The 18,973-nt window shown below is 38.3% G+C and overlaps 2 long non-coding RNA genes across 10 annotated transcripts in view; one reads left to right on the forward strand and one right to left on the reverse strand.

Moving 5' to 3' along the window:
• The window catches only part of LOC106016894 (uncharacterized), a 313,059-nt gene that overhangs the window by 36,719 nt on the left and 257,367 nt on the right, over positions 1 to 18,973 (forward strand). For 2 of the 5 annotated variants that reach the window (XR_011809726.1, XR_005266056.2), the window contains exon 1: positions 1,199 to 6,300. The exons of the other annotated variants lie outside the window; for them this stretch is intronic. This is a non-coding gene — a long non-coding RNA (uncharacterized lncRNA). Of the gene's footprint in view, positions 1 to 1,198; positions 6,301 to 18,973 lie in introns of those variants that run through there. 5 annotated transcript variants of the gene reach the window in all.
• The window catches only part of LOC106016901 (uncharacterized), a 53,413-nt gene that overhangs the window by 17,947 nt on the left and 16,493 nt on the right, over positions 1 to 18,973 (reverse strand). For 4 of the 5 annotated variants that reach the window (XR_011809725.1, XR_011809722.1, XR_011809721.1 and 1 more), the window contains exon 3: positions 8,536 to 10,461. This is a non-coding gene — a long non-coding RNA (uncharacterized lncRNA). Of the gene's footprint in view, positions 1 to 8,171; positions 10,462 to 18,973 lie in introns of those variants that run through there. The other variant, XR_001189941.5, reaches the window with a different exon arrangement.

An 18,973-nucleotide genomic window follows, 5' to 3' on the forward strand; every position in this document is an offset into this window, starting at 1 on the left:
GGCAATCAGGGGCCTTGGTTTTCAAAGCTCTTTATCCTTATGTCTGTTTTTCATTCTTGAGTGCCTTGCACAAACGTTGGCCATGTATTCATTATATTATACAAAATAATAAGTAAGAACAAATCACAGAAGGGAGAAACTTTGCCTGATTTAAGACTATTTTTTCATACCAAAGGCACTTAAAATGATAGAATTTAATAAATACTGATGGGTCTATGTGAGCTACTGTCTACAACCACATTGTTCTGTCTGGCTGTTGCCCAGGTGTTCTGCGTGTGGTGCGTGGCAAAGGGAAGGGCTGAGTGCTGAATGAGCCCCAGCTGGCTGCCATCATTCCTGGGGGTGCTGGAGGGAACTGAGCTGGGCAGGGGCAGCTGTGCTTGGAGGGATGGGTTACTGCCTTCTCCAGCAGCTGGGTGACCAGTGCTCAGGAGAGCCTCCTTATGGGTGAGATGAGGTGAGACCTTGTTTCTGAGGGAAGGAGGAAGGTGAGAGGAAGTGCTTTATTTTTTTAGTGCTGGTCTCTGGCTTGGTTATTGGTTTGTGTGTCTGCGTTTGATTGAGTTTGGGGCCTATATCACTTTCACATCTCCAATTTTAAGGACTATCTTGCCTCCTATGGCTCTTCTAAGATGAGATGTGGGTAGTGGGCTCAAGGCTTACCTGGAGCCTGGCTGTCCATGCTGCAGGTTGACTTCTTTAGCTTATCTACGCAGCCTGCAGTTACATGACACGGTTCTCACTGGCCTGAAAAGCAACTATGGTTGCCTGGCTAGAGCTCGTTACTCTCTGCTGAGCCTGAAGGCTGCTGTGCTGCTTTCACCGAAGCAGGAGGAGACTGAAGAGGTGTTGGTCGTTTCTTCTGGATGTGGAAAAAAGAAATTTGCTCTGCAAGGAAATTTCACATTTCTTCTGTCAGAAGCTAGAACCTAGGATACAAATAATATTTGTGGCTCTTTATATGACTGATACAGATTTCATTGTTAATTACTTTTTGATGTCTTTTTGGAGTCTTTATCATGGGTCTTTTATCAACTTGATTTCCTGAGAGCTGAGCACCCAAACTGTCAAGAAGTCAAGCTATGTTCCTAAAACTCTCTTGTATAATTTGCTTTCTTAGATATTCTGCCTGCCTCAGTCATATAGTGAAGGGCAGAATGGCTGCTGTACAGCAAAGTATTGCTGCCTCTGGAAAGAGGTCCTGGTTCTAATTCTTTATTTAAATGTTTATGTGTAGGTAGCTAATTGTGCTCCTAACTAACTTCCACCCTTTCCATCCACCTGCACAGATACAATTTAACTGGTTGTTGTAGCTGATCTTCGAGCCCATTCCCCTAAATACTTCTGTTTGTAGGAAGCTTTAAGTGGCACAGCTGTCTGATACCAATTTCTTTAAATTGACATCATTTGTAAATAAAGTCAAGATGAGAGAGGAAATTAGACTTGGAGAAATAAAAGACCAGTTGTTGACTTACGGCAAGAGAAGAGGTAAAAACATATAAAATATTTTAATGAACAAGAAACCACATGTGGGTGTGGAGTTGTAGTACAATGGAAATGCTTAGTACCCAGAACTTGCACAAAAATACTTGAGTCTGCTCCTGAGAAGGAGCAAAAAAAATGCTCTGCACAGTAGCTGGTGAGGAAGGTGAAATAACAGTTTTGCTGACTTCCATATCTCTGGACCTTGCTCTCTTTTTTAAGGCTGTGGTGCCCTTTTAGTTGCTGAGCACAAGGAGTCTCATTTTCAAACAAACAGAAAAGGGGCTGCAAGGAGTAAGATTGACAGCATAGGTTAGGCTGGAAGAGGTGTTGAAATTTTTCTAGTCTAACTTGCTGCTCAAAGCAGGCTCTGCTTTGAGATCAGGTACCTCAGAACTTTACCCATTCTCCTCATGTCATATCAGCAAGTTGTAAAATTAAACTGTATTTTTTTTTAAAGAGAGTTTGGCATTTTGGGCACAAGTGGAGTCAAGTGCCAGATAATGTTTTGCCAAGGTGCTTATGAAGACAATGGTTTCATAGCACTTTTTTTTTTTTTTTGAAGACTGCAAATAACTCCATGTTAATATGTAGAAGGAATACCTAGTGTGTTCAGAAAACTGGAGAAATTGTACATAAGAGCACATGAGAAAGGCTTCCTTACACTATTGCATAGTCCTGACAAGGTTTGTAATTAGATAGCCTGTTTATCCTCATTATTGGGTTGTGCTTACCAAAAAGTATACATCTGTGCAAAGAATTTGTAGAGGTTTGAACTGTGACAATTTAGGTCCTCCAAAATTCTCATTATGTAGGTATCTCTGTGCTCAGTGCAGGAAATAGTGTTTGGAAAGTTGTCTTTTAATTTCATATAAATCCTTGAAATGGTGATTCACTCAATAAAAGTGAGTACACAGTGAGTGCACTGAATGGCATGTAAACAAGGTATTTTTGCAGGCGTTTCTGTGAAGCAAAATAGAAGTTTATATATTTAAACCTTAGTAAAACATGTGATAGGAATGTTAAATAGCAAAAAGAGAACTTCAGGGACAAACACATGATCCATCTAGGCTTGGGATGTGTATGCTAAGTATACTATCATGTGTCACCAACACTAAAGCAGCCCTATGCTGATTTTTTTTCCAATCAATGCTTTACCAGAGTTGTCCTTTTTTGGCTTTGACTGCTGACTCATCTCCTACTGCTAGACATCAGATTCTGGCAGCTTTTGTATCTTTGCACAAAGGCTGCAGCAACTTTGATTCCAGTTCCCTGAACATGGTCTGTCATCTCACACAGTCCCTGAAGGAACTCCTAGAGGAACAGGCAAAATAAACAGTGTTATTTCATCTAGAAAACACAGTCCATTAATGCAGTACTTTTCCCTCATGTTTTCTGGAAGGTATATGGCTTCTCTAGATCCTATTTTGGAATAGAAGCTATGTGTTCTATTTTTTTTCTTTCCTGTTTAAAAACAGGCGGAAGTACACTCATGTCTTTCTAACAAATATCTTCTTACTGGAGTTGTTGTTACATCTCTCACTGTAGATACGGAAAGAGAAAGGAGCAAGACAAAGCAGCAGGGACTCACAAGGACAAAAAACAAGTGTTTTCTGGGTTGTAAAAACAGATCTGATTAAACTCTATTGAGCTCCAACTGTGCAGGAAAAACTGCAAAAATCCACTACTTGTAGAGGTAGGAAGCCAGGAACTTCGTTACAATTTTCTCTAGTACAAATTGATCTTATTTTATTAGTACATCTTTAGGTTAAAGTACCGGATTGGGTAGATCTTCACAGTAGAACAACCCATTCAGTGGCTCAGATACAATAAATAAAAATAAAATTATACATTAATTTATAATATTTTATTTATAATAAAATTATAAATGAAATGTTAGAAAAGGTTTTAATCTAGAATGTGTCCATCCTCCTTTTTGTTTAAACATAAATGTAAAACTTGTCATAATCTGTTCACTATCCTTCTGTTATTTAAAAAATATCTTGATAGCTAAAAAATGGAAAAGGTTTGTTTTTGTTGTTTTTCCATAATAATTAACTTCTTTTAATTTTTTATTTTTTTTTTTTAAATTGACTTATTACTGGCTTTCCTGTGGCCTGCCTAAAAATTCCCAAACCTGCCTGTAGTAAATGAGCCAGAGATATATCCTAGATGCAAAGACAAAGGAAGTCCTGGTTTCAGTTTTCTACTACTCAAATATGAAGGTAGTAGTGAGAGTTCAGTGTGGACACAGTGCTGGTGGAATGCTTCACTCACCACCCACAGGGGTGAGACTAACCTTTATCTTGAAGATGCAACAGATAATGCAAATGATGCATCATAATGTTCAGAGTAGCTTAAAGATAAGCAAAAAAATAAATTGCAATCAAGAATTAATTTTACAGATTTACCTTCTTTTCTACTCCACAGCTTACTTATGATCTCTTCTTTTTGAGGTCATTTGTGGTTAGTGTGTGATTTTTTTTTTTTTTTCCTGATTTTGACATTTAGGTCTTAAGATTTAATTTTGACAGTCAATTTTTACATGGTTTAATTACAGAAGCTTCAGTAAACAAAATTTATACCTTATTAATTGGTTCTCCTTGATCTCCTACTCTTGCAATAGTGTTTTAAAACAAATAACCCTAATTCTGTCATTATACATAAAAAGGACAAAACTTTGTAGTGATGGTGGCAGTATTAAGTTAAATCTGCAGCAGCTGTTCTGTCTCTCTGTGAAGTTACAAGATAAACTGAACTAACCTTCACCCTAAGATTCTTCCACTTATGAAATTCAACCAGCAGCAGAGGTACTGAGGACAGAGAATTGGAGCAATATTTCCATATATTTATTCCTTAATAAGTACTAGGTACATTTGGGGTAATTTAGTATGTTTTGATACTTGAATTTTCTTTATTTTTCCTTCCTTTCATCTGACAAAGATCAAATACTGAGAGGGATTGGTTGGTTGTATTGGTTATTTCTTCCCTCACTTTCAGGAAAAAAAAGTCAAAGCTGATTTTTTCTTTCTTTCATCTGTTCGTAATCAGAGATACTGTCCTTTAATCTGCTTAATGGAGTTGCAGTACCTTTGCCCAAGTAATCACTGGGCACTGTATTCACAATTCCCACTTTGCATGTGGGAGGCTGCAGTAGTTCACCCTTCTCAGAATACCCAAAACATTACAAAATTTTACCAAGCATTTGGTTTTGCTTGCTAATGTGGGATAAAATAACCAGAAGTCCTAAGAGAAAGGAAAAAATCAGATTACAGAACACTGATTTAACAGGACATGAAAGACTCTTTGACCTATTACTTTGAGCACTGCCAGTACCCTACACTAAGACCTAAATAAAGCCTGTCTGATAGTTAGACATGGCAGTCTGGAAAGGAAAACAGCAAATGAGGAGACTTGAGGAAAATAGGTAAGAATCCTGCCAGGAGAGCAAACAAACAAGAAAGGAAGAGAATTTTCAAGTACCTGGGCATTGATTTGAGAGGTTTATAGTGTGATGAACCAGGGATACTTTTTTTTTTTTTTCATGTTTTGTTTTCTAGTTGACTACTAGAATCTGTCATACCTTGCTTCTCACCTGTAAACTTCTTTCCACAGGTTCAGATTTCCAATTTTTTAATTACTACAGGAAAAATTCCACCGAGGTTGTACAGGTTTGAAGTCCATAACTTCCCAGGACCATTTGTCCCTGCTATGTTGAATAGCTTAGATGATACACTGTAGCAAAGTGTTGTGGGGGTTGCTTTGCTTTATGAAGTAGATAAGTCGCATAGTAGATGAATATTTAGCATGAGTTGACTGTTTCTACACTGCATTAAAACAACATCCCATTTGGAAGATATTATTAGAATGTCCTTCTTAATATTTACCAAAGCAGAAGACTATGAAATAATATGAAGAAAGAGTGAAAGTTTTATAAGCTGCCTGTCTTTTGTTACAGACTGTAATCTCCTGACTTTAATTTTGAGGGTTTTTCTCATTTGTTCCCTTCTGGAATCATTTGATTGTCATGATAGATGTATCCCAAGCTTCCTTGCTTCATTATTTCCATTGTAACATAGTCAAGAGCGAGTCTCCAGAGACATGTATACTCTGGGACAGCTTTTTAAAAATATTGTTAAGACGTCAACTCTTTTTATTAAAAAAAAAAAATAAATAAATCCTTTCTCCTGGCCCAATTCCATGGCAATATTTGCTCTGCAGTACACTCTGAAGTGTTAGCCTTTGTAGGTGTTAACTTTGGTGCAGTCTCAAGCACTGGAATGAATTAATGTAATATGCATAGTGACGTTCCTTTCATCGGAGTGGGCAGCAGCCTGGATGAGTTAAAGGGAAGGCATGTATGGTAGTGTGCTGTACGTCATAGGAAGTTTCTACATATAAGGCCATAGTTCCGGTGGAAGCAGAGTATCTGTAGAAAAACACTGCAAATAAGTAACCCGATGTTGAATCTTTGAGCGTTCCCAGATTACATCTGTATGTTGTCCAGCAAACAATTGGCCTACACATTTCCCTGAAATATGGAGATTCTTTGTCTGTGCAGTCATGCCTTGGCTGATAGAAGGCTTCCTGCGAAATCTGTAAATCATCAGTACTGAGATAACAACAAAAAAAAAACAACCCTAAAAGGATTATTTAAGTTAGCTATGTAGAAATATGCCTTCTCCCAAACAGGGCATCTCCCTAGAGCATTAATGTGCTTCTATACAATATTACAGCTGTTGTACTGGATCAGAAATAGTGACTGAGGAACTGGCAGGAATAAAAAGGGATGGGTAATGGTTCGACTGCTTGTCGTTCGTAAGTAGCAGCTGTGTTTCCTTTTCCTTCAGTAATGTGTTGTTTTTCAAAGCAACTCATTAAACTCTGTCTTACTGCTGTCTGATCATTTTATGGATTCCATTGCCCCCCAGGGCAGTGCCAACAAACTGGTGTCTAGCTCTAACTCACTTCTTGACTGGCAGCAATTGCTCTTCTTCATGTCAGGCTGAGAAGACAGGGATGACCACAGTTGTTGCACTCCCCTCTTACCCCGGGGGCAAAAACCTGTCTGCTCAGAGATGGTAAAGGCAATAAGATATCTTGGGAAACCTGTGCTGCTGCTTTCTATGCTGTCATTAGAGAAGACTTCAGCCTGCAGTGCTGGTAGTCTAGATCCTTTCATTAACATTACGTTAAGAGATTACTCATATAAAACAGAAGAAAATATTAGTTGTGAAGTCCTTTGGATCTAAATGTTTTAGCTGAAGCCAAGTGGATGGACTAGCAGTGGAAATACTGTGGTAAATTCTGTGCCACCACATTTGTCACCCCAAATGTCACAGGAATAAGTGTGTTGACAGATGAGCTGCAGAAAATCTTGCTTGGTGGTTTGAGAAATTATTGCCCTAGTGCTCCCATTGCCTGCTGGAGGTTGCTGTTTCTGTAATGGGGTCAGTGGGAGAGAGTGATCTATTTCTGCAGCTTGGAGGAGCCAGCCAGACTTTGCAACATGAAGGCTGAAGTGTGCTCGTGTTCTGTGCCACCACTGGCTATGAAAAGACTGCTGAAATGAGGCTGAAGCTTGATCTGACAGTGCTCATCTCTTTAGGTAGTGTTGTGTCTGGATCAAATGGAATGAGATGGCAACAGGAATCCCTTTGCTTTGCTTAGATCTTCTTGCTCTCTGCTTACCTCAACTGGTATATCTGCATGAATGCTAGAGCAGTGAAATGCCTGGTATAACCACAAACTCCCAGTAGGTTTCATATTAGAGAAATTTTCACTGAATGCTGTTTTGGGCATAGGCAAAGTAAGCAGATGGCAAGGGTATGAGCCTGCTAGGAGCAATAGCTGTCACTTGGGTTATAACAACCCATTATATGCAGTGGTACAGGCTTGGGCAATAGTGGCTGGAAAGCTGCTCAGCTGGGGTGCTGGTCAGCAGGCAGCTGAACAGGAGCCAGCAGTGTACCCAGGTGATCAGGAAGGCCAATGGCATCCTGGCCTGCATCAGAAGTAGTGTGGCCAGCAGGACTGGGGAAGTGATTTTTCTTTGCTATGTGCACTGGTGGGACTGCACCTTGAATATTGCCTTTGGTTTTGGGTCCATTGCTGCAAGAAAGATAATGAGTTGCTTAAGTGTGTGCAGAGAAGAGCAGTGAAGGTGGTGAAGGGAGCAGAAAACAAGAGTTATGAGGAGTGACTGAGGGAAGTGGGGCTATTTCTTCTGGAGAAGAGGAGGCTGAGTGGAGACCTCATCTGTCTCTATACCTACCTTAAAGGAAGCTGTAGCAAGGTGGATGTCAGTCTCTTAGGTGACAAGTGATAGGATGCAAGGAAACAACCTCAGGTTGTGCCAGGGGAGGTTTACATTGGATATCGAGAAGAATTTTTTCAAGGAGAGGGTGGTCAAGCAGTGGAATGAACTGCTCAGGGCAGCAGTATCGTCTCCACGCCTGGAGGTATTAAAGAGATGTGTGGATGTGGTGCTTAGGAACAAGATTTAGCAGCAGTTAGATGGATAATTATCCATCTAACTATGTCTTAGGGCTGAGAAACCATTGCAGTGATTACTTGGATTTTTGCTATTCTGCATTAAAGTCTGATTCAGCAAAGCACCTGTGATTCAAATGGTTCTTCAGCTAGTGCCCGGTCCTGTTTGAATCACTTTGGTTAGTAGTATAAACAAGTTCATTTGTAGTCATTTAATATTATTTAGGCATGATAAGTCAAACACAGCCTTAATTGCTTTTCTGACAATCAGCTGAAAATTTAACATTGTATGTTACTAATACCACTGGTTAAACAGTGTGATTCTTCTCTGGGTAGCACAGACACATCATTTAATGGTTTGACTGGATATTTTGCAATGCAGCTTGGACTGAAAACAGTCCTCTTGAAACAGAAATCTTACCAAACTGCTGAAGTATAATTCAGTTTGTAGAATTGAACAAGGCTTCAAAGAACTTAAGTGTACACATGTGGAACAGCTCAAGATGTTGCATGGTCTTAACAAGTAAAACTTTCAACTTACTATTATTGCTTGTTACTTACCTTACTTATTACTACTTATATTTCTGCATTGTCTCAAAATGTCTTTTTCCATATCAACCTGTATTTGAACAAAACGTATTGCTTGATTTATGATTAGGATGTGAAGAGCTACATTTCTACCAAAAATTAGAGTCTTCAAAGTATATCCTTCGTTCTCCAGTAAATAATTATTACAACTTATGTATTTGGGGAAATTAACACGATGAATAAAATCTACCAAGTTGTCCACCAGGTATCTTTGTCTGTGTGCAATTTTGCTTCTGTGGAGCTGTTCCATGGAAAGGTTCATGGTGGTTTATTAAAATATTACTTAATAGTACCATGATGCTGTGATGATTTAGGTCTTTCTGTTTGCAGTTAGTAGGATATTCTTTTTAAGTGATAGGTATGAGAGCAAGACTTTCTGAATTCTTGGGTGTGGATTATTATAGCTATGATTTAAAAAAAATAAATCAAGAAATCCTTTACCTGGGGCTAAAATAATGTCGTGTAGACTGTGTGACCTCAGAAAACCTTTGTTCTAAAAAAATAGACAAGGCAGTGGAGTGTCATCCTTCCTCCCCTCCCAGTTCTGCTTATTATGACTGATTACTGTTAGTCATTAACGAACAAGAACTTTCCCAATGCATAGTTTAAGCTGTTGAATATGTTGACTCAGCTGTGTTGAATGCATCATGCCATGACTTATCCACGTTATGTATAAATGTATATTTGGGATTCCTTATGCATGAATAATCATTGATGAACTCCTTGTAACTGAATGGTGTGGCCGTGGAAAGAATACTTCCCATTCATTATCTTTAGGACCTGGACTTCACCTGTGAATGACCACATTATAAAAATGTGATTGTAAATAACAAATTTATTTTTGAAGGCTTTGCTTCTTTTTGTTCATCAGAGTCCATTTCACACTAATGCTTCAGAGCTATACCTTTTCTTATATTGCCTTCTTGCTCCAGAACTGCTTAGTGCGAAGTCAAAATCTCTTTGTAGCCCTTACTAGTTATTTTCATGCTAGCAGTGTACACAAGACTCCAGGATTATCACCTTCCCATGTGAGAAAAGTCTTTAAGAGACTCTTTGAAGGCACAGTTCCCAGCTTGTATGGCAATATGCCTATCAGAAATGTCTGAATTGGTCAGTAGCCATCTAAGTCTATATGCCTGCTACTCCAACTAAAGAGGTTCATGCTGTAACAGACCCTGTGTTCAGTTCCCTTCTCTGAACTACCTCACTTGCTGATTTACAGCATGCAGCTTGGTGTCTGGTGACTTCTTCCTCCACTAACTGTGCCAACATTTCAGATGGTTGCGATGATGTCTGAAGTGACTTGTGCTTTTGAATGGCTATTCTTGCCTCTGGGTTGGAACATGTTCAGTCTTATTGTATTGACTGATTTTCTGCCTGTATGATTTACTAAAAGAACTTCTGAAGGTATAGAAAATGCCTAAATTCTTACAAGAACCTCAGTGTATTGGAAAATATGTTTTTATCACATAGGAAAAAAACAGCCTTTGCTTAGGAAGGCTAGAGTGAGGGGAGGTTTGTTAAAATCACTGAATATTCTGTGACCTGTAGTAAACTGAGGCTGTGATTAATTGCCCAAGTTCTCTCCAATATCCAACTCATCCTTTTTTTCTTGCCTAACCAGAGCGTAAAACTTCTATTTCCCAGAAGTGAAGTGTTCTTTAATCCAGATACGTGAACAACATTGATTCCACTGGCTTGTTTAAAAAAAAAAATAAAAAATTCCAGGAGCAACTAATTAAGGAAGGTCATCAGAGGAGTAGTGCCTTAGCGCACGCTCTGGAGAAGTTTCAGTCCCTCCCTCATTGTGGTTTGGGGCGGCTGGAGGAATCTGGCATGCACACGGCGTGGAGCTCAGCCGCATCTGTCCGACAGAGGCAGTGGGGAGGCCAAGAGAGCCTAGAAAGAATGACAAAGCAGGATGAGTGGACCAAATGTCTAAAAGATGGCTTGCACGTGCTCTCACCATAGGAGAATGTTAGATGCTATCTCATGTCCCGTTACAAATTATTTGTTGCTCTTATGGGAAAGCTTTACAGTACTAGAGAATTTTAGAACTTAGATCTTATTTCTCCTTCACTCCTTTCTTTTTCTGTGAGTTTTGTTCTTGTGTGTTAAGAGCGTTGAGTAAAAGTGAATGCTGTTCTTGTGTCCAGTCTCTTCAAAAGAGTAATGAAGTCCTATTTGCTTTGGCGTCAACATGCCTGGGTTGCCTTTATTTGAAGTGTTTCACATTTTGTGGTGTAAAGGAGAAATCTTCATTTTGCCAGGATTATTATTAAAACCACATTTACTTGTGGGATGTATGTTGCATACTCTAAGTGGCCTTTTCCAATTGTTAAAATTGTTGGTCTGGGTAGGCAACTGTTGTTGTCCATTTTTTTGTATAAGTCTATGAGTTTTGTGAAATTCCTGTTTAAAAAGCATGAAACAGGAAGAGAAGATTCAGATACCTGAGGAAGGTACCTTCTGTGTTGTACTATGTTTTGTATTTGGAGGGAACAACTCTCTCTCTTTAAATTCAGTCATAAGCTCCAGTAACTTGCTGTCAGTGAGCAGCCCAGTCTGATTTAGTGCTTGTTTGCATTCATGATGGTTGTGTATAAACAAATGAGGTGCAAATTTTGCTTGAATGACAGTATAGGTATTCACACTCTTACACCAGTGTTCCTTTGCTGTATGTTCTGAATTATAAGAAAAAGAAAAAATAGGCCTATTGCTGTTTCCCTTTAACCTCTTGGCAGTCTGATCTAAATGCAGACATAAGAGAAGATTTTGATGTGACCAAGAGTGTTTGATTCTCCAAATTCCATGGTAGCAAGTGTCCAATAGTTGTTTTTGATTTCCAGACCATGGAGATGTGAAGTCTTCTCCGAACTACCATCTGGCATATGGCGCATATATGCAATACTGAATGTGCTGGTGGTGCAGTATGATGGCAGCCAGAAGTAGATGTCTGTCATTTCTTCTGTGACTTAGTTTTAATAAGACGAAAATTTCATACAAATGTAGTACCATCACAAGACACAGTTGAAGGCAATCATCGCAACTGGCATGATTTTTTTCTACTGTTTTATAAACTTTTAGTTTCTCAGATAACAAACAGCAAGCCTGCTCCCTTACTTGTAAGTCTCTGTTCTTATGTTGTCCCCAAGTTTTTTCCCTTTTTGGATGAAAATGCAATCTCCCTGATTGCATTGGGGATAAAAGCCTTTTAATAAAACTATTAAAATGATATATGGCAGACTATTTGTTATTTCCTTTAGTTACGTAATTATCTCCTTGCTTTGAAAGGAATTAAACATCTGTGAATAGGTCTTTCAGATTTGGTCATCTTACTTTCCAATAAAAGCAAGCATTTTGCGGAAAATGTTAATATACATGTAGATGAATATTAATGTTGAGTAGTATCTTTTCAGAAGATATGGGGACTCTTCCAGGTAAACAGAGTACCAGTACTGTCAAATGAAGATGATTCCAGTCTAAAAACATTGTCCAGTTTAAATAGTTTAAGTGTTGTGCTTGTGACTAAAGATGGACAGTTATGATAATTTGTATCTTCTTCCGAACTTCACTGGTGATGCTACGCCATCTTAATCCATGGAACAGTCTTCTCTAACTATCTCTGTCTCTACCATAACTCACCAACTGGGAAAGTAATAACATTAATTATAAGTCTTCATGTACGAGAAGACAAAAGGAAACGGTTTTGTGTAAGGTTATGTTACATCAGTTGTTAGAGCATTCATCGATTAAATGAGCCATGGCTTCTTTTATTCAGTACTTGCTTTGTACACTATGTATTGAGTTTCTGGTGTGCCTGAGAGCTACAAACAGTGCTGCTCAACTAACTGATCTAAAAGGGACTTACGCATTTCTGAGTTACAGCAGCAGCCTGCTCTGGTGGATCTCAGTATTTCAGTAGTCTTCTAACTTTCCTTAGTGATTCAGATCTGAGATTGCTTCACAGCAATCCATACCTGGTGGATGTCTGCCACCATTCCTATTCTACAAATTATACATGGCATGGATGTTAATTGATTCATTGCAGGCCATGCATTAAAAGCCCAACTGTACTCACCTGTGATTGGAGCAGACAGGTTATGACTGGTTTCAGGATCAAATATTCTTTGTATTTTGTAAGGTAGGTGCGATTTTTGGCAGATCCTACAGCAACTTTAGAACTGAAGACCATTGGCCAAGTTTTCCAGAACTGTAAATCAGTACAGCCTGACTGAGGCCTTAACCGGTGTTCTTCCTTCATATAGACTGTTACTTTTCTTGCATATATTTCATAGCATGTTATACCCCGACAGTCAACATGGAACAGCAAAGGTTAGTGTAATGGAGTTGATAGGCCCTCTGCCCTGTCTGTTCATTGCACAGTTAAGTTGTATGGCATGCATAGTATCTAGCAGTTTAAAATGTTTTGTATCATCTGGATGTTTACTTTTTTTTTTTTTTTTTTGGAATTTCAGGGAAAAGAAGCCCTGAGAGTAGATCTGAAATAAAAGTAAAGAGAGAAGGAAAATCCAAAGCTTTTTTTAGCTTTCTTTCCAGGAGCTGGTCAATTAATCTTCCTATCAAATTCAGACTTATTTTTAAACTTGTGGTTTCTTGTCTGCATCCCACTCCGCAAAAGGAATTTAATCTGCCCACGTCTCACTTATATTTAGAGACATGGATCTTAACCAGCAACCCTTTTCTGTTTTTTTTTTTTTTTTTTTTTTGATAGTGAGATTGGAGTCTGGACCTTGATCACAAGTCAGTTGTATGTCTTTCATATCAATCTCTCTAAAGAGGGTCAAACAAAGCAGTTCTGCATGAAGGACAATGTTAGGAAATGCACTGAAGGAAGCCACAGTCCAGCATGGGAGTCAGGCAAGTGGGCCAGAAGGTCCTTTGTCCTTTCTCCTCTTTTGTCTTAAGGAGAGTTCTGAATCCCCGATCAAAAGTTGAAGCTTTGACCATTGTCTGTTTGTCCTGCTACTTTCTAATTACTTGTTGCTGGGGGGTAATTATCTTACTAATTAATTTATTTATTCAGAAGAGATCCGGGATGGAATATTTCCATGCAAAGGGAAGCTAATGAGAGAGAAGTCTCCTGTTCTGCTTCGCTAACTTATTTCACTTTTTCTATGTTAGTATCCAAAAACAGCTTCTGTCATAAGTCAAAAGGCAAATTCCCCTTGCTGCAAAAAATTTCTTGTAGCCTGTGTTCCAAATTTGTGCTCAGCAGCATTTTGACAGACAAATTACAGAGGAGTGAGAAAGCTGGGGGGTATAGCTTGGGAGAAACAGTAAATGCTGGAGGTGGTGGGGAATTTCCACTGTGGAGACTGTTTTTTCCTTTAGTCATGGAAAGGAGTTTTACTCTTGGAGTATAAATAAGAGGCGGTATTTCAACCTAGACTGAGTAGCAATATAGGAGGTAGCCATTATATAGATTAAAAAAAGATGTCAAAAGATAGTCCTCATAAAATGTTTACTTTGGGAGGCTAGGTGACTTAAAAATGTAACAGTAATATATATATTTGAATAACATAGTACCTAATATTTTTAGTTGTTTATATGAGTAGAATTTTCTTCTATAGAAGAACCAAAGAACCTTAGAATTTGGTTCTAATAATATGGTAGATGTGTTGCATATAAATGTTCAATGTTTAATTTTAATCATACACAGATTAAAAATGGGTAATAGGGCAGGCCTGTTTTATAAAGATGTACAAGAAAATTTGGGTCAAAAAGGACCTAATGTGGTCGCCATTCCAACCTTCTGTTCAAAGTAGGGTCAACTATGGGGTCAGTAACAAAGTTTCTCAGAGCTTCATCCATTCTTGTCTGTAGCCTTGGAGGCTTTGAAAATGATGCAACCTCTCTGGATAACCAGTTTTTCTAGGTCCCCGTTTTTGTTAAATTATATTTCTTCCTCTTTCCCTATGCAGGGCATAAATTATTCCTTTTGTTAATTTAAAACTTTTTTTTTGATTTAATGGCTGTCTAGGTTATTCCTGTTTCATCACTTGTTTTTGGCCAACAAATTGTCTCACGCATGCTGATATTCTTAAGTATGAGCAGCTGCACTCTCTTCCACTCTATGGTGAATGTACTGGGAGGTGGGCTGGGTGTGAGATCATATGTCTGATACTTGGTTTATAGACCTTGATCTCTTCTAAGAATGTACACGACAATAAATTGCTATACTGGCTTTTGGATTCTCCCATTGTCAAAAATGGTTTTAGGGTAGTTCAGAAAGATTTTGCTTGTCCTTTTACTCACTCTGCAGGATGCATGCAAGTTGTCTGTCCCTTGCATCTCATTTTTCAACGGCCTGGGCATGGACTTACAGATAGATATTGCAAATGTCTCACATTCTGAACTGGCCAGCAGTAACGTGAAAGCTTTTCATGGGAATTGATTAATGGCTCAACTTGATCAGCCTGTGAATAAGCCTTTAATGAGTTTCTTCATGTGGATCACAGATGCAATGGCATATAGTAAAACCTAACTGTGATCTCAGACCATCTTTCTGATCCTGCTGGAAGTAGAAGGCAGCAAGTCCACCCCGGCTCAAGTCACTTTATGCTCTAATAAGATTCCTCTAAGGCCTGGAGTTACCTTCAGTAGGAAGTCAAATGGTCAGCTCTAAAGATGTCATTACATTGCATTTCCCCACACCCGTCATCTTCGCCTTTCATGGTGTCTACATCTGCATCCAGCTCCTTTCTGTTTTTCTGCTTTTGCAATGCTTCATTTTTCCAAGTCAACACTCTACACTGGAAAGGACTGTGAGGCCCTAATGACTGAAATATGGAGAAATCTGGGTTAGGGAGAAAAAAAGTTAGCTGTCGTATTTTTTTCTCTTGGTGCCCTGGTTGTCTCTGCAAATGTCTCATTCTCTGGCATGAACCCACTGTCATTCTGAGATCCAAAATTTAGCAGTGACACTTCTTGCTCTGTTCAGAGTTTTCATGATTTAGGCAGCGCTATGTAATATGATGTGGAGCTTACCAGAACTCTAGTGAATGCAGAAGATTAACTCCAGGGACACGTAGTGAGGAATTTCATTGTAACTCCTGTGACTGTCTTACATAATGCTGGGTGAAGCCTTGTTCCTGTGAATGGTCCTTCATCACACAAAAGCTTTGTCTAGCAAGTGAGCGGGCTTGGAAATCTCTTCTAATTTGTTTGTGTTACCTGTTGTTGGGAGGCTTAAATATACTACAGCAGTAAACTTTTCGCCTTTGTTGAGAAGACTTCAAAGATATAAAAACTGGAAAAGATTGGGAGCAGAAGAGGTATACCTTATTCATATAAAGTATACATAATAAAATAGTGCAAACTCAGGTTTCATGAGAGACTTGGCCTGGAATAAGCTAGATTATAATTATTATATATAAGCAAACAATTGAGAATTTTGCTGACGCTATGAACTTGCTTGACTTGATCTAATATACTGTATTTTAGTTATAATTTTTCTGTAACTTAAAAGGACATGCATTTTTCAGTGAAGTTGTCATTCATAAACCTTGTGACTTTAGAAGCCATTCTCTATTTTTGGCTAAGGGTTGTGTGGAGGGTGGATGACACATCAGAACTTGATCTACCCTGTACATTCTGTACTCGGAACAAAAACTGAAAAAACTTTCTTTGAGATTGGTTTAAGCTACTCCAAGCAGCTATCAACATGATCAAATAGTAATATGGATACTCCCTTCTGAACCATCTATGTGTTACAGATTGAACTAATGTATTTTAAACAAATACTGCACAATGAAGATATGGAAAGGCTTTTCATTTGGGATCCCCAGATATGTACCTTACATGTCCATGAATGCTGGCTTGAAGATTCTGGACATGTTCCTTACATTGCTCCGTTTCTTCTTTTGGACTGGGAGAGAAGTTAACTTCAAACTGAGTAGCTGAGAACAAACTTTTGGATTTAGTTTGAAGTTATATAGCTGGACTCATCAAGCACCACAGTCTAGAATATGAAGCTGGGATTTTTGACCAACTTTACTAACAAGAACATAGACTTCTTCCATTTAAGGATGGCCTTTCTTTACGATTGCACCAGCACTGAAAAGAACCTTGCTCAATAGGAGGGTAGAAGTGACTTGATATAGTGTATAGCCTATGGAGGCTTGATTTGCTGCCTGTAAAACATAGATTTGTGGAAAAAGTGCTTTTCCTGCTTTTTAACCATGGTAACGTTTTGTTAGGAGGTTTAGTAGCACTTGTGTTTTAACTACATTTTAATGTTACAGCATGAATCAGACAACTGCAAGAAAAGCAATTCCTGGCTGTTCTCCAACCTAAAAGGACACTTCTGAGAAACTCTTGTTGCTGTCTTCTAGATTGTGTGGAGAGCATTCACCCTTGTTACCTGGGTAAAATACAAGAAATTTGGTTCGGATACTGTAAGGGAAAAAGAAGTGTCCAAGAAGCAAAGTGAGTCATAGTCATACCCCTGTAGTCTACATGCTGGAGAAAGAGACTTGCAATTCGCTTGCTGAATGAGGGGACCCTTGGTGCTATAGCAGCACTGGGCTCCTGTGACTTGTACGAAGGCCTCTGAGTCTTCAGTTCTCCTTCTGGAGAACCTATTACTGAGCATCTTGGTAAAGTGACTAAAACAGTGTTAACAAAGTACTAAGAAAGATAATAGTAGTGAAAAAGGAGACCAAAGTTTAATTCACCCAGTCTTTGATATTCCTGACAAAATACACGCACTGAATTTATAAACTAGTTAGGACTTTTATTTTTCACTTCTGATTTTAGCATGATCAGGTTGTGTTTAATCTGGATTTTGAAAGTAAGTAAATCACAACTTCAGAACATGTAGTGCCACACTTTGAGTTAAACAAGAACCTGAAAAAAAAAACCTGATCACAGACATCTGGCCCCTCCTTGAGACACAGAATCCTAAGCATGTAATATTCATAATAAGAGAATAACTTCGGTGTAGCTACCTGTATCAGTTGTGAATTTGGGTAAGGAAAAAGATATTCTACCGAGGTTGTATAAATTGCTATTAAGTACAAAGTATTATGAACAAATTGGCTTGGGAAAGTTAAAGAGCAGCTCAGATTTTCCTTTCCATCTTAGTCTAGTCTCTTGATCTAAAGAGACCTAAACATTTTTTTGCTTTACTCCAGTTTCCTTCTTTCCAGGAATGCCCTGTACTGAATGAAGTATTCAACAGGAAAGAATTCAACTTTTGCAGAGAATTCAGACAGATTTGTATGGAAATTATTTCAAATCTAGAAAATAAAATCTAGAAAATATAATGGACATTAAACATCTAGAAATAACTAGATAAACTTCTGAATCCTTCCTTCAGTCTCTCACTTCCTGAAGAGAACTTTTTTTAAAGGCTTTTTTTGCAGGCTTTTTTCTTTAAATTTTCTTTCTTTTTTTCTTTTTTTCTTTAAAGCAAATGAATGTGACTAACAGCTGAAGCACTGAGAAAGGTGAAACACTGTGAGAAAGGTTTTTCTTTCATCACTGGTGATGGCAATACAATCCCAAACCAAATCTTTTCTAGTGTTCTATAAATTCTGGACTTGTTGAGTTCTAGTTTTTGAGGTCTAGAAAATTCTGATAACTACCTGCTTGTTTTCAGTGAAAACTCTTTGAAATACTTTACTCCTGGTGATTTTTTTTCAATCCTTGGTGACTGTTCAGCTCAACAAGGAGAGTATGAATAATGCAGGTTTGAATGTGGTTTTTTTTTTTTTCCTTGAATTTGTATGCAGTGGTTTCTGAATACATTCATTCTTTTCTGGTAACTGCTATAAACTTAGGAAAGCATCTGTTCTTTTTGATGCTGCTTACAGATGGTGATCTGTATATTTGTTGCTGTCTACCTTCTCCTTCAAGTCATGTTTTAATTATTCACATTACAACTTTACAGTATTCTCCATTCACTTGCTTTAAATCACTCTCAGAAATGAGAACTATTTCTGACTTGGCCTCTTGTCAAAAAATCTCTTCCCCCCAGTTGCTTTTGAATGCAAATAATGGTTCACGTGGCTGTCTTCATTTAAAGTTATCTTCAACTTCTCAAAATATTTGAACATTTCTCATAATCATTCTATAGCATCAGTCACAGCTACACTTTTCATTACACTTGTCATTAGTTGTTTCTGTAGAGTTTGCTTAGGGAATTCAAGGCACTTTTTTATTCTGTCTCTCTAAAGGTAGGTCTTGCAGTGTTTAAAAAACAACAAAACAAACAAAAACCTCACCTCTAAGTGAAGTGGTAGATAATTCACATTGTAACATGAAAATGTTTTGTTCTTAAATCTATGTGGGGCTCAACATACCCCCAGATTTGCTATGGCAAAGATTGAGAAAGCACTAACATGCAAATTTGAACCTCTGGTTCTTGTATTCTCTCTGGAAATGT

This window comes from Anas platyrhynchos, chromosome 5 (assembly GCF_047663525.1).
Source record: "Anas platyrhynchos isolate ZD024472 breed Pekin duck chromosome 5, IASCAAS_PekinDuck_T2T, whole genome shotgun sequence".
NCBI classification, from domain to species: domain Eukaryota; kingdom Metazoa; phylum Chordata; class Aves; order Anseriformes; family Anatidae; genus Anas; species Anas platyrhynchos.